This window comes from Seriola aureovittata, chromosome 2, assembly GCF_021018895.1.
Source record: "Seriola aureovittata isolate HTS-2021-v1 ecotype China chromosome 2, ASM2101889v1, whole genome shotgun sequence".
Lineage (NCBI taxonomy): Eukaryota > Metazoa > Chordata > Actinopteri > Carangiformes > Carangidae > Seriola > Seriola aureovittata.
Window position 1 is genome coordinate 19643075 of NC_079365.1, and position 16653 is coordinate 19659727.

The 16653-nt window shown below is 40.9% G+C and overlaps 1 protein-coding gene across 4 annotated transcripts in view; it reads right to left on the minus strand.

Annotated features, from left to right (window-relative positions):
- atp2b2 (ATPase plasma membrane Ca2+ transporting 2) overlaps positions 1-16653 on the minus strand; it is a 127437-nt gene that overhangs the window by 75282 nt on the left and 35502 nt on the right. For 2 of the 4 annotated variants that reach the window (XM_056388476.1, XM_056388466.1), the window contains exon 1: positions 13166-13326. The exons of the other annotated variants lie outside the window; for them this stretch is intronic. The gene's annotated coding sequence lies outside the window, so the exon portion shown is untranslated. Of the gene's footprint in view, positions 1-13165; positions 13327-16653 lie in introns of those variants that run through there. 4 annotated transcript variants of the gene reach the window in all.

Genomic DNA, 16653 nt, shown 5'->3' on the forward strand with positions numbered 1-16653 from the left:
GGATAGCAAAGGATACAGAATTACAGAATAAAGAGGGGACAGCTTAGTAAGGGTAGCGGAGAGGGCAGAAAACAAGAGACTTCAAAGCAAATGATGTCCTTTTTATAGAATGTGAACACACACACACACACACACACACACACAAAGTTACCCTACACACTACCATCTACGTAGAATTGATTTCTTCTTTCTAGAAAAGGAGGGCAGCTGTAGAGCTATTGTTGATGTTTTGTATGCATTCACATAAATCCTGAAAAAAGGCAGTGTGTCAAAATGGTTCTTATTTGCTGTTAAATAATTTGAAGATCAAAGGAGCATTTTCCGTAAGTGCTAGGGATATGGAGCTTTTTGCTTCAACATTTCCACCACTACTACTACCACCACCACCATTCCCAATTCGGTCTTCGTACCTGTCTGTCTATATACTGCCCCCTGAAGCCCTAAGATGTCTTCTTGCTAACTGTCTCTCTGGACCTGACTAAACACTTTCTTTTTGTGCTACTCTTCTGTCTGCCTCCCTTTCTATTTGCTAATCTGTCCGCATAATTGTTGGCATGCTCACTATGGCTTGACAGTGAGTAATGAGTAACACATCACTCAAGGAGAAAGTGCAGCTTTTGAAATAATTAACAGCTTTTTACCTAAAGTGCAAGGACACTTAATTGGACTTTATGAACTTGAGCACCATATGGGATCCACATTAAAAACATGAAGCTTCATGGCCAGATGCTCAGACCATCTGACCAACATACTGTACAGTGTTTGCCTTATGACAATCTACTGAAAAACCACAGAAGGATCTATTACAGCTGCTATAACATAACATCTTTTACAGACAAGAATTTTCAACACAATATGTAGTTGTTACTTTTTGGCCTTTATTTTGTTCAACTCAAGGTGTTTAACCATCATTAACCATTAATGTCTTTGCCAGACTTTCAGATTGTTGCTTTTTTCATTTAAATGGTTAATTTTTAGTAGGTGCACATAAAACACAAAAACCATGTGCTCCACTGCCACTGAGCAAACCCTGCAAACCCTATTCTATTACACTGTTGTTACGAGGGCACTGTATTTTCTTAAGTGCATCACAGACTGGCAGACGGAGTCAATCATTTCTAAAAACAAATATACACAATTCCTGTATTAATAAAAGAGGCCTTCCTATCATCAATATTTTCCATTGGTATTTGAGGCTCTGATGGATTGAAGATTTGATTTCAGGGCAACAGTAAGCATCACTTTTGAGGCTATAGTCTATAGTGCTGTTAAGCAAAAAGTCCCATTAAGCAACTCTTTACTGTAATTCAGTCTTGATGATATCATCATCATCATCAGTCTCTCTTCTTCTATTCACCTTTAAAACAGACTTGTTAGAAATGGACACATTAAAACTGTCATGTGCAATATATTATACTATTTTAATGTCGATTTTACCCTTACAAAATTTTGAATATCTGTCTGTATCACGCCTAGTGATTTGTCTGCTAGGTCTCTCAGTTCTGCTCTGTAACTATAAAGAACAAGTGATAATGAAAAAACTGTGCTCTAGAGCAGTTGTTGCTTTCCCTATGATGAAAAGTTCCTGATCTGACAAGTAGTCAGTAGTTTGCTGTCCTCCACAGTGAAGCCATGCGCATTCTCCATGTGTGTCTGTCTCAAAATGTCCTTGAGCACAGTGAGGCAGAGCTGAGGTATGAGCTGTGCCCACTGCACCATCACCACCAGCAGCAGCACTGGCATATAGCCCCTCCTGCCTGTCACAAAAAATAGTGCAGGAGAATTTAATGACGATGGAGCTGCTCTGCACACCTGCACCTCCGAAAGTATCACTTCACAACTTCAGATGACAGGTTTACTAATGCTCACAGGTTTGTATCATGACATTAAGTGTTTCTTTAAAAAACATGTTCAAAAGCACAGATCAGATTTTTTTTTTTTTTTTTTTTTTTTTAAAGAAGGTGCTCATGTAGAGGGGACCAAATTACATGAACGCCTTAAAATGTGATGCAATCGATGCAACACCAGTGGAAAACTTCAGCCTCAGAAAGGAACACACCAACAACTCACTGCCATAGTTTCAAAAAATGTAACACTATTAGCTTTACAAAGGTAAATGTGTTGATGACAGTGTGATGATAGTGTATCTACTTCCTGTAAATTACAACAAATACCGTTAAATACAGTTGCTGATTAAGTAAGCGAGTTAGCTGATTGGTTCTTGCTTTCTAAGTTTGAGAGGCTTTGTGCATGATTTAATGACAACATAACAGTGCAAGCACCTATAACAGTGCTGCTTGAGAAGTCACATAAACAACTCAATGAACTCGAAAACAAAGTGGTTTTACTGCGTAAACATATAACCTCTACTACACTGCTAGTTTCAGCAGTTAATCATTTGTGAAACTGACTGGTGAACAATGTTCAGGGAATCCCCTAACACACGTACATGCGCACATTAGATAGCAGCTGCACTGCAATACGGCATTGCAATATCCAAGTGCACACACACTCACACAACCAGAGAGGATGAGGAAGACACGTTTAACTGACATCGTCTCTGAGGTGAATTGTTATATAACAACCACACGAAGAGCCTCCTTTCAGCCACCATCAGTGCTCTCTAATTGGGTTGAAAGCAGCTGTCATGCTAACTAAGCGCAGCAGACAGAGTCTGACGAAGAAAAAGGGTTATTTTAGAAACCAATGCAGGAGCTCGGAAAAAACTGCAGCTCCAACTCATATCAAGCTGAAGAGAAGATAAAGCCGAGAGGAAAAAACAGAGAGAGATGAGTCAGAGAAAGGAGGCACGCACACATACATACACACACACATTACATACTTGCATGTAAACTGTATGTGTGCTTAGCCTATGTCAGGTTATAAATTGTGAAGGGCTTTTGAAGATAAGCAGTTGGCCAGGCAACCCCGATAGCTGCAGGGGTTGCAGTTAGCTACCGCAGAGTGAGATTGAGAGGCGAGAAAGTGAGAGCTGGTGATGATATGCTATAGCTGTGAGATGACTGGGTTAGAGGACAGAGGATGGCACAGTGATATGAGCCTTTGGTCCAAACAGAGAAACCCTAATGGACCCCATCAGTCACATCTATGAAAAACATCTCCTCTCTCCTAAAAGGCTCAAGTAGTGGCTCAATAATATGTTAAGGTGTGCCACTGTGGGCGACTCCATCTCTCCCTCACTCTCTTCCTGACTTCCACCTGCCTCTTCTTGCTGTTCTGCCTCTGCAGCACGCACACCTATTCTGGCTGGTTTGCACATGTCACCTTTCCTCTCACCTTGGTCCATGTTTTCATATTCAACTGCCTGCTCACTCTCATTCACGTTCTTCTTTCAGGGGAACGTCTTTTCATTAACAGTGCTTCATTCTTTGATAATTTGCAACGAATGACTGCCTTTTTTTGTCCTGTCCTTCTTTCTGTTCTGCAACCTGAATATTTTATCCAGGTTGTACTTAGCGTGCAAATGGCATTATACAACGTAAGCGACATTGTCAGGCTGTGGAGGGAGATGCGGAGATGTAAAGTGTAATCCTGCCTGGAGCAGTGGTGTGGAAGCACATTAGGAACTGTAACAAAATCAATACTGGCATTTTATTGCCTGGCATATTGAAATATAACAAGCAGATAAAGCATGAAAAAACACTTATGGTTATAATTAATGAAAAACCAGCTAACCCAAATGTTGTCTATAATTAACTAATAATAAATAGTGGTATGGCGTTTGCTTAATATTGGTGAAGATGCTCTGGTGCTTTAACAGGCTGTGGTTTTGCCTCTGCATGAGATCATCCTGTAAAGTAGGAGCAGTTTTGCTCTCTTCTGATAAATTCTCCAATTACACTAGACTCCCAGCTTGATTCCTGCGGATCATGGCGCCTTGCTGTCAATCACCTTGAACAGGAACTCAGGGGAGTGGAACCCTGGTAAATTATAAGGTAGGAGGAGTGAAACAAATTTCACTTTATTTAATGTTTTTCTATAAAGCTTTGCTATCCTTCAGTTTAATTGGATTCTTTTTTAATTAAGAGGGTGTGGATTGTGAGTGGCAGAAAGAATAAACAGCAATGAAAGGAATTACAGATATTAGAAACTAGTAGCTTAAGAGTGTCTCTCTTTTCAGAAAGACTATAATTAACAATGACCTTATGTTCTTCTCTATGGAAAAGAAAACATCGAGGGCATCAGTCATTCTACCAGGTGAAGTCTGGTCCTGTAACTTCTGTAACTAGACACAAGGCTACAAACAATGACACGATCACACACCAAGCCAAGCACACGACATGTACAGGGAAATACGCAAGATATTTAACTTTTGTTCAAAGGAGCCAAACAGACAGGGCACTGTGCTATGTCCTCTAACATAATGCAATGTGATAAAATATATATGTAGATCAATTTTTATTTAAGGTGGACAAGCCACAGCTACTGTAGGTTTTTTTTTTTTTTTTTAGCTACACTATGTCTAACATGTCAGTTGGTTGGTCCACCTCTTACGTCCAGACTGAAATATCTCAACAGTAGAACAGTAGATGAATTATAATGAGTTTGGTGATTTCCCGACTCACCTACTCAATGGATTGGTGCAAAATTTTGTATTTTGTACTGACATTCATTTGCATGATGACATAACTATTTTGCTCAAAGCACTAAGTATACACTCACAGTGCTGCTGTGGCTTTGGACTGTAAGACTTGTTTCTTTATTAGAGGTTAAATTAAACTGCCCCACCCAAGCCTACAGGACAAGATTACATATTAAACAGCCTTCATGAACATTCCCAGAAAAACATAATACCTGGTAGACTCTAGTTAAAAGACTGTGTACACAGAACAGGAAAACTGTAGTAGGGTCAAACTCTTCACTTGTTCTGTTTGTAATGGTTACACCTTCACAGCCTTTTTTTAACCATAACCGTACCCACTTGAACCTAGTTGAACCTAGAATGAGTCTGTTTTAATCTGTTTCACGACCAGATTCACTACCCTCAGGGAATAATGCATCAAACAAGTGGATGACAAATGTGCTTGTGGGGATTTTACTAATCCACACACAGTATGACACATGGTGCAGTCCACATGTAATATGGCTCACAGTGTAGTAATGGCACTGAGTCTGACACTTGCCTGAGAGGGTTTCTAACCAAGAAAGGTCCTGAAAAACATACCGAGTCATCATCATTTTCAAGGTTGAATGCTTGAAGCTTGTGTGTAATGAGGCATAGACCGTGGATTTAGAGTTGTAAGTTCAGGTTTTGGGTTACATCTCATGACATAATGGCATACCTATGGCCCTGACAACTCAAAAGAGCATGTGAATAGACAGTTTCTGAAATTTTGTATTTCTTAAATCAGTAATACCACTAAAGCTTGGACTAATCCTAGCATTTATACAGATGTTCATATAAAAAGAGGTTTATGTCAGAAGTTAATTTTGTTTCAGTCGTGCTATTTCTGCCACATGAGGTTTGTTGTTCAGCTTTCAGAAGAGGTTATCTACAGTAAAACATAGTGAAAGGACAGGGAAGGACTTAAGTGATGCTCTTGTCTCCGTAAATGTCACAGAAAAAGAAATGTGCACAGTCATACATGAGAGCACAGGCACTGGCCCTAATATTTGCATATGCGTGAAACCCAATTGTTAAAAACTAAATGTGTTTGACCCCCATCCTCTTCCATGTGTTTCCCTGTGGGCCAGGTTCCTGGCCTCAGATTACTCATCTGTTCCTAGATTTGAAAGTCTTTTTCATGGAAGCCCTCTGTTGCTTGTCAGCTTGACAAGCTGCTTAATCTGTGTCCGGAAAACACCCGGGGATCAAAAAGCATGATACAGCTTCTTAGAGGAGTCCTTCCTGTGCAGCTAAAGGGGCACGCATGGTCAAATAGCATCTGAGATAAACAGCATGGCACTCAACTGTTTTGTCATTTCAAAGAATAGAATAGAATAGAATAGAAGTTTATTCTATATATCTATTTTTTCAGCACTAAGGGACAGACCACCCAAATAAAATTGATTGAAAAACACTGACGCACTTTAAACATCTGACAAACCTCTTCAACTGTCACACACATGAGCAGACACTGCTTACACTTGAGGACAAGTTTGATACGGGACTTATACATGTGATGACACTGTGAAGCTGATGACCATACACCACTTAAGTTCTAACCCCATCATCATTTCCTTAACCTCAAATAAACCGGCTCTTTGCAGCTACAACATACAATGCAAATAAACATGAAGGCGAAACATCCTTCTCTTGTATTTTTCTTTACCTTTCTCACACTCAGCTCTCTTTGACCGTTATCAGCCGTTTGGATTTGATATGTATAGTTGCATTGCAAGACTTTCCCAGATTCAAGTTGTAAACAAAGCAAATGTTTGAAATGATATTGATGGTTTCAGATTAACTGGAGATCAGGTGACTAAAGCCCTTAATCCTCAAAATTACAAGTTAATTTGTGCCAACTGTCTACTATTGTTCCAATCTAATGCAGGCTCGGTCTGAACATCAGTGATAAGAACCAAATGTGGCTAGAATTGGCCAAAATGAATCAGATAACATTTATATTATCTGCTTTGTGTGACATCAATCACTCCTGAGGAATGCCCACCGATCTGTTGATCTGATCTGATTCTGTCTCTCTCAGTCTTTCTAGAGCTTCTCTACATATCGCATGTTTTTATTCCTGCCACTTTCCCTACTTGCATTTAAATAAACTACCCTGGCTTATCTGCCTTTTCTCTCTTGGAACTTCTCCTCTGCCTGTTCGCCTCCTTCCTACGAGGGACATTTGGAGTCTGTTAGGATCCTGTGCTGGGTGGAGGTTGACATGTGCATGTGAGGAAGTGGTATCTGTAAACAATCTGTCTGATGGTGCCACTGAGCGTGCAGGACGAGAATCTACGATCTACAATAGCTTACAAAACATCTGGCCATGGTGATGCATTTGTGTGTCATCGTTTCAGGAGATCAAGCGTTGGTTCAGGCACAGGAAGAAAAGGAGTGATACTGGTGTTCCAGGTTTCACTGGAAAATAGGACAACCGGCATAAGGCCTAGAAAGATAGACTAGAAATAGAAAGAGACACGGGGATGTTACTGTGGCTTTGAATTCAGCTGTCTACAGGGAGATAAGGAGGAATTGAAATGGTGTAATATTGGCTGTAGTATGCACGCAGTAGAACATATATAACTGTTAACAGAACAAAAGAGAGCTTACAAAAGATTCACTGGTAGCCATTTTAGTTCACCAGAAAACATTTATCTTTTTTTTTTTTTCCTGAATTAGCAGCAGCTGCACTCAAATCAGAACTGCATAAGCATATTACGATGCGACAAGTTGTCAATCTTGATTGAGTATGGAGAATCAGGATCACATCTTATGTATTCTGAAGACTGAAAGGCAGTACAACTTTTTTTCTCTTTTTGGGGGGAATGAAGTATAGGGATTAAAGATTCTAAACATTTTAGGCACACATACAGTTAGTTATGCATTTGTAGTCACTGAGTCACTAGTCCTGCTGCAAGGTGAAAGAAAGAGAGAAAGAAAGAAAGAAAGAAAGAACGAACGAACGAACGAACAAACGAACAAACGAACGTACAAACGTACAAACGAACAAAGGAACGAACTCCTGTGGCCCTATCCTTGCTCCAGATGAGCCTGTTGAAATCATGAGGGAGTTATTGGTCTAATTAAATTCAACACATGCAGGCTAAGTGTGCTAGAAGGAGACTGAAGACAGAAGGAGGAGAGGAGAGGAGGAAACATACAAAAATAATTTTAAAAAAGTGAGTCAGTAACAGTAGACCTGTGAATTTAGCCTCCTTATACGCAACATGAAGAAAGGACATTGTTCAAAACAGGCTTCAGATGAATAGCATAATTTTGTCTCAACACAATGTTTTTCATTCCCTGCTTCATCAAATTGTCAGATTATCAGACCATCCTTTTACACAAACAGTAAAACTGATATTATTATCTATTATTTACCATTTTATTTGCAATTTTAGAGACATTTGGTTACTATAGAGATAGTTCCTCAATTACATCCCATGTTCAAACATTTTACCACTTATTAGGATATATTCAATTCTAACAAATACCTGACATTACAAACAACTGTTAGAAATGTGTGTTTTTGTACTGTCACTCAATAGCATAACATTCTAGTTTAAGTCCTGAGATGGGCACGGGGTTATTTCATCTGTATTGTTATGGCAAAGCAAGTGTTGCTATAAAGTGTCATACGTGATATGTCATCAAAATGTGAGCTGGAGATGATATGATACAAGCTCATATCACCACTTTTACTTGATTTACCACTTTAATATTGTCTCCCTGCTCCTTCACTTGATAATTTGAGCAGTGACAAAAGTGGAGAGGGAGAAACAACAAGGTAGTAGTAGCAAAACCAAATGCAAACATTACACTGCAACATTGTACATGTAAAAAACAATTTCATACTGTAGTCCCCAGTGGTAGCATCAAAAAATACTGAGGCAAAACAGCAATTTATGCCGCTATTTCCAAACCCATTAATAAATGTATTTTGATGTGAATTTAAATGTTTACATATAAAAAAATATGTATCAAACAGTAAAAAGCTGGTCTAAACACATTGAACCTTAAATGTAGTTTTGTGATGAAAAAATATGCCATTTAATCTGCATAAACATTACCTCAGCGTCATCGCTCAGTGATGTCGGATTGATGGACAGGGTCGTAAAAATTCCATCATAATCTATTATTTTCTATGATTTTAATATTCATTTGTAATGATAATGAGACTTATTTAACATCATTTAATTTTCAAAAACAACTCAGATTATGCATTTATAAGGGCATGGAGAGATAAGATCAACACAGACACTGACCGTGTTGTCACTTTACACGAACCACATGAAGTAAATTTAAAAAAAATAAATTTCATAGTGACAGCGGAGGGCACTAAAACACCGCCTGAACAGGCAAATATGAACTACTAAATTTTGCAGAATTAGACAATTACAATTAAAATATGAAAGTCACAACCCTCGGACAGCCTCTAGCTCGGGAACATTTCTCCCAGGGAGGTGATCAGAAGTCCGTAAGACTCTCTGAACGTGGGATTTCCCGATCCTGCAAGTACTAGCTTCACCAGGAGGAAACCCCTCAGATTGCGCTCCTTCTGCACCAGGGGTGCAGCTGCACAGGCTCCAATCTGTCGAAATGATGGACAGCATTCAGATTTCTCCGTCTGTTTAAAAAATTCAGTCGATAATGGAAAATACTCAGTCAATGCAACTCCTGCCAACAAGCCCCCCTCCAATAGCTTTCGCCTGCCTGAGAAAAATGCCCAACAAGGTTAATCAAACATGGCTTGATATCCCATCATATTGATGTGAATAAGAAAGAAAGAAAGCTTTTGAATCAAGTTGTTCAAAAGTGAACGCAATGACTATCAAATCTGTCTAGAAGAAACTAAAAAACATGTAACTTCATGGAGGGTGAAAACAAGTCCTCACTGACCACATCACTTTCTAAAAAACGTCTTCATCCAATCACCAGGCAACACACCAAAAATATAATGACTGACAGGCGAGGAACAGAGATAGATAAAAGCTATTAGTCACTGTCTCTCACTGCGCCATACACTTGTGTATGTGCACAAGCACACACTGTGCTGTCAGATTCTCACATAATGGGTGACTGGAACTCAAAGTCTTTTCACCTGGATAAGATCAATTAGAAAAATATCGATGCCTACTGCTGGATCCAATGTGCAATGTGACATTACAATCAACACAAGTGGGTGTCAAAGTCACATGACTGCCTGCAAGTGCTTACGTCCTGCCTTTCAACACATCTTATGAACACTTGCTACCTGAGGTATATTTCATTAAGTAAAAAAAAATTGTGACTGGAATGACTTTTAGAACTGACATTTGTCGTCATCAGATATAACTGAGTTAAAAGATTTTTGTGAAGCTTATAAATATATATATTATTGTGACCAACTTCTGTCCTAAGACCCTTAGTTCTCTAAGAAATAAATGGAGGCTTTGAAACATTTGGCTGAATTAAGAGTAAGAATTAAATTTAAACCGTCTTCAAATTGCGTGACTGTCTTATCCCTCTCAATTGCTGCCTAAACTCACCCCTCTCACCCTCCTCTCCTCTCCTTTTCTTTTCTCTCCTCTGTGTTCTCTAAGAGTTCTTCCACTGGTAGAAAGGCTTACAAACTCAAAATGAGCTATTTATAACATTACCGAGCACCATCTATTATCCTCTGTCATTTGTTATTACCAAAGACAAGAAGAAATAACTACTGAACAGCATCTGTCCTTGGCTAAAGTCTCCTTTTCAAGATTTCTTTTTTTTTTTTTAGAAAAATAACTGTCAGGTCTCTTTACCACTGCATTTGTCGCCATGCTACACAGAGGTGATGGTGACACAGCAAAATTTAATGCATTGCGACGCTAACAGATTCTCTCCTGACTATATGAGATATGACAGAGCAGTGCAAGGTATGGACTTTCTCTGAAGGCTGTTTTTCTTGTACTTATCTGTTGTTTGTCTTAATGATTGTTTAATAAAACATATTTCTGTGTATATGCATGAAGTACCTTCGCATGGAAAAGCAAACCTTGGTATTTCCAATACACAAGTGAAGGACTGGTTAAAGCTCATATACAGTATTGAGTTTAGTAGATGAGTTTACTCCTGGATTGATGCTACATCTGTCCTATAATGCCATCAAATGTGTGGGTAAGATATCTAAAATTGTTTTGAAAGATGTGGAGTTTCAGAGGACAATGAGACAGCTGATAAATATTTTTTCATCTCTTTTGCTCCAAATTTTCCTTCTTTCCTCCATTTTCAGTCTATGTTCACATTTCTGTGTCTTCTGTCATGACTGCCTCATCACCTGTGTGTTTTCCATACTTTAGAAAGGGATTAAAGAAAGAAAGAAAGAAAGAAAGAAAGAAAGAAATAAAAAGAAAGAAAGAAAGAAAGAAAGAAAAAGAAAGAAAGAAAGAAAGAAAGAAAGAAAAGAGGACTGACATTGCTTCTGAGCTGTCTGGCTGTCTTGGTGCAGTGGAGCTGATGGTTGAGGTCACACAGTCATCCCAGCCCCAGCAGAGGCACAATCAATTTCCTATGACAGCCTGTCTAACAGTGTGGCTGACTGACTGAATGAATGACTGAACAACTGATTTGCTGACTGAATGAATGCATGAGTGACCGAATGACTTGGTGGCTAGGCAAATGGCTGACTGGTTGTTTGACTGCCTAGCTGGGCTGAGGTTTCTCTGAATGAATTTTTTTTTTTTTTGTACACACACTGACTAACTGGCTGTCCACTGAACTGACTGACAAGTCAAGCAACCAGACAACAAGCCAGTGAGCCTGTCAGTTTGATAAGACAAGTAAGAAAATGTTTCAACTAACCAGCCAGTGAAATTCCAAATTCATAAGCCTGTGACAGTACTCAGCCACAGAGCCAGCCAAGCAACCAGTCAGCCAGGAAAGCAGACCGCCGACAGATCGAGGAGGAGAGGTGATAATGTTCCCTATTAATTCAGTCACCATGCCAAAACAGTCAGTTAGCTAAAGCAGTGAAGACAGCTCGCAAGCAAACACACATGATGAGTTACGGCGGCAAAGCCTGCTGCTATGACAGAACCAGTCAATAAGTGTGACAGAGAAGAGAGACTGCAGACTTCATGCTGCCAACAGATGGCCTGACAGAGTGAAGAGGTGAGCAATGAAACATTTTCATCTAGAGAAATGACAAGACAAGATGATCTGAATTCTCCTAAAAGGCAGTTTGTCATAGAGCACGGACCTACACAACATACATAATACATATGTGCATGTCGACTACCTATCTATCTATATATCTATCTATCTACATCTATCTACATAGTATGAATATATATATATACTGTCACAGCACACTGTCATGCGCACCCCGAATGACAGTCTCACAGAGAGGGCTGGAAAAGAAAAAGATTTTCAAGATCCACCGGCTCACTGATGCAGCAGGATTTCTCCCTGTGCTCCCGATGGCCAGGCCAACTATGACAGACGTTGTGTGTGTGTGTGTGTGTGTGTGTGTGTGTGTGTGTGTGTGTGTGTGTGTGTGTGTGTGTGTGTGTGTGTGTGTGTGAGTGAGTGAGTGAGTGAGTGAATGAGTGAGTGATCAAGAGTGAGAGATCGAGAGTGAGAGTGAGAGAGAGAGAGAGTGAGAGAGAGAGAGTGAGAGAGAGAGAGAGGGGTGTTTCTTACTGTCTTTGTGCAAAGCTCAAAGTTCCAAGCTTAAACTGAGTTGACTCGGTGACAAGTTTAGAGTTGGCTGCCATGGACGGGCCACACTGCCTACAATACACACACAGCACAGCACATTGCCCTTGTACCGCAACCACGGGTACTGCATTAGCCACTGTGGTTGAAAGTTTTTTTTTTGTCACTGGCTTAGCTGGTCTCTCCCTGCCTGCACCTGCACTCTCATCATCACTTGTGTCTGAGGCGGGACTCGTTGGGTCTCCCTGTCCGTCAGCCTCCTCCTCTCTCTCTTCATTTTGTTTTTTTAAAATAATCATCAAAAAATAATCTTCATCTTTGGAACAGGGTAACAGCTAAATGGATTGTTTCACCGGGGAGAGTGCGAGTAGGGAGACACTGACTGAGCCAGTGAAAAAGAAAAAGAAAGGGTACTACTTTCAACCACAATGGCTAACGCAGTATCCAAAACAGCACCAAAATCATCATCATGCACTTGCAACAAATGCAACCACGTGAAATTTTAACTGGCACGTTCTCAAAAAATGCTTGCTCACAGTCTGGAGCCCTGAACAAAGATAGATGCACACATAACAAATAGATCGCAAAACATGACTCCATTCTGCAGGAGAATTATTTCCTTCATCTTCATCTCTCCTCTCCCTCTATAACAGATCACCTGCTTCTCACCCCGTCGCCTGCCGACACAGGGCTACAGTGTTACCCATGTTCTGCATACCCACAAACACACACACATGAAATGTGTACAGATAATATTCATCATAGCCTCCCAACATGCAGATGATTTGCACCAAAAGAATAAAAAGCAGATAAGCTGTTCTTTCTTTCACATTATACTCAAGGACAATGTATACTTACATGGCAGCAAGGTTGTCACCATCATCACCATGACGTGAAAATCCTCTCACCTAAAAATGATGCAGCGGCGGACTAACCACCACAGCGGTGTTCAGTATGTGTGTGTGTATGTATGTGTGAGTGAGTGAGTGTAGGTGTGCGTGTGTGTGTAGAGACTCGCTAAGCTGCACTCTCACTGCTACTGCCTCAGCTGGGGCTGTCTCAATGCACAGCCTGTACCATGTCGGCAGGCAGCAGGGGTGGACATGTGTGTGTGAGAGTGAGAGTGAGAGTATGTGTGTGTGTGTGTGTGTGTGTGTGTGTGTGTGTGTGTGTGTGTGTGTGTGTGTGTGTGTGTGTGTGTGTGAGAGAGAGAGAGAGAGAGAGTACTTGTGCTTCTATCTTTGTGAGGACCAGTTTGAGTTATAGACCTTACTGAGTGAGGACATTTTGGGGGGGTGAGGACATTTTGGCTGATCTTAAAGGGCTTGGTTTGAGGGTTAAGACTTGGTTTCAAGGTTCAGGCTAGAATTTGGTTTAGGTTCAGGTAGGTTAGAGTAAGGGTTGGGGTTCGGCATTTAGTTGTGATGGTTACAGTTATGGTAAGGGGCTAGGGAATGCATTATGTCAATGATTGTCCACGCTAAGATAGAAGTACAAGTGTGTGTGTGTGTGTGTGTGTGTGTGTGTGTGTGTGTGTGTGTGTGTGTGTGTGTGTGTGTGTGTGTGTGTGTGAACAGTGCTGCACAGCAGAGAGGCTGTTCTTCACTTGACAAGACTGGATAGAGGGATCACTATAGATAGCTGGAAAGATGAATTGATGAGGATAGAGAGAGAGGGAAGGGTGGAAGAAGATGGGAACAGATGTGGCAGTCAATCCTTGTCTACATCTCTCTTTCTCTGTAGCTCCCTCTTACTCCCTGTCTTTGACAGTCTGCCCCCAGAGCAGAGCAGAAGGTCCACTGCAGACACGCTTGCAACCTCATTTCAGAAATGAGTGTAGAAGGAAAAGAGATGGAGAAAAAAGCGCAGGGAGAAAAAAAGGAGACAGAGGGAATAGATCGATTATGTAGAAGAGGATGAGAGAAAGGGAAGCACCAGAGCAAGAGAGAGGGGGCTAGAAGGGAGGTCAGAAATAAAAGAGTGACTGGAGAAAACCGGGGAGGCAGCAAAGACAGAAACAAGAATGAAGGATGTAGAGGTTAAGAAGGAGCAAGTGCATGTGTGAAAACCAGAGAGGGAAAAAGAGGAGGGGAGGGTAACTTTCAAGGACATGCATTCTTGTCAGTCTTTCTTGTCTTCTGCAGATCGGGATTCCCATACAACACACACAACCTTGCATAGAGCTCACCCCAGTGGACATAATGGCTGCAGGACATAATGCTTTTGCATGTGTGTGTGTATGTCTGGCTCATCCTACACTGACACACACCTACACACAAACACACCTGTTCTGCCCCTGCCAGTCATCTGGCTATCCAGCAAGCCAGCAACGCCAGGAGAGGATAACAGCTTTGCGTCACGTTGCCGTCACGTCACTATCCCACATCTCATCCTGTCACAACTCTCTCTCTTTCTCCCTCTCTCTATTATTTGTCTGTCTGTTTTTTTCTCTCTGTTTTGTCAGTTTTTTTTCTTTGTCTTTCTCTCACTGTGTAACACTCTTGCTCTCATCCTGTCTCGCAGGTGTATTATGTAAATATTAGATGCTGGACAGCATCACTAGCAGCATTCCCCCATTTTAGGTTATTCCCACTAAGATGAATACCCGTTAAACAGAGTTGAGCTTGGGACATCCAGGCTGGGCTGGGACAGCTGATACAATACACAGCATGTACCGACATACCTACAGTATTATAGAGGTACCCGTTTTTACCGCATGCTGTACAGTAGCACAACTGTCACCCAATTGTTCCTCTTGGGAAGGAGTGCATCCTTATCTTCAGTATTTGGCAAGTTTTGTGTCGGAAAATGAAGCATTCAGCACAATGTTTGCAACAAAGAGAAGCATGTTCAAAGAAAGACTGGATTCTGTCATGGTGAATGTCAAGATACAATACCAGGGGCGTCGTGTGGCGTAGTGGTCTAAGCAGGCGCTCCATGTGTAGAGGCTACAGTCCTCGCTGCAGCTAGCCCCGGTTCGAGTCCCGCATCGGACGGCCTTTACTGCATGTCATTCCCCCTCTCTGCCTCCCCATTTCCTGTCTCTCTACTATCCTGTCCAATAAAGGCATAAAAAGCCCAAAAAAAAGATACAATACCAGGCTTGCTTTGCTCGCTTAGCAAGCCTTAACTACTGCTGGCATTGATCTGAGACACCATGTCTTCGAAACTTGCACAAACGACTGATTAGAGTTGTTAATTAATAATTGTTGAAAGCTTCCCTGCTTTTGATAGTGTTCTTCTGATGTTGGAAGAGGTAAAAACTCCAGCAATGCTTGCAGTATATACCACAAGCTAAAATGTGTTGATCTGACAATAAAGTTGCTTTTTTACCTCTTCAGGCTTTTTCCCCTCCCCTTAGAAGTAGATGAAGCCAGAATTCCCTACTCTGCTTTTTGGATGTTTGCAAAGAGTTAAATACTGTATACTGTCCATATTGTATTATAATAGTATGCAGGTGAATTGGCCTCATTAGGGACACTATACACATCCCTGAGCTAATCTGTTTTGTTAAAAATTCAAATCAGGATCAATTTAGGGAAGCTGGACAAAAAGGAGATTATTCATCAAAGCAACAGCTTGACAGTAACATGACCAGAGCACAGCTGCCACAGAAGCTGCAGCAATGCAGTTTAAGGCAGGCGGGATAGAATAAAACAGAACAGAAATGCAGCTGTTTGGCAAGCCTGAAGTACACCTACATTATTATAACTGGATAACTCTGTACAAAGTTTGAGTACATTGGTTTGTATGCAAAGCTTTTGTTTAGTACAGAAGCCTATGTATGTAAGTATGTATGTATGTATGTATGTATATATGTACATGTGTGTATGATGGATGGATGGATGGATGGATTGTCATGTCTCAGCAGACTGGAGACAACAGTGTGTGTGTGTGTGTGTGTGTGTGTGTGTGTGTGTGTGGACCATATAAGTGATAAAGAACAACTGCTAGGACCATCTATCTTGACCAGGGCATGGAAAGAGAGAGACTTTGTGAAGAAGGGAATCATAGAGAGAGAGAGAGGGAGAGAGAGGGGGGGAGAGAGAGAGAGGGGGGAGCAGTGATGGGGATCAGAAACAGGCCCTGAATATCAATGCAGCATGTCAGAGATTTCAGGGCTGCAGTGCACCAAAACCTGGGAGAAAGAGCAAGAGGGAACAATATTATCATAGGCAGCCAGAGCTGGAAGTACCAATCCTTACAGCCAAGACCACCCATACGAATTCTCACTGTCTTGCTCCACCCACATAAATCTTTAAACATCATGAGATTCCCCTCATTTGGATTTCCTCTTTGAGTTCACCTGAAAACTTGTGGTTTTAAAAAAAGAGGTAGTTTTCAAC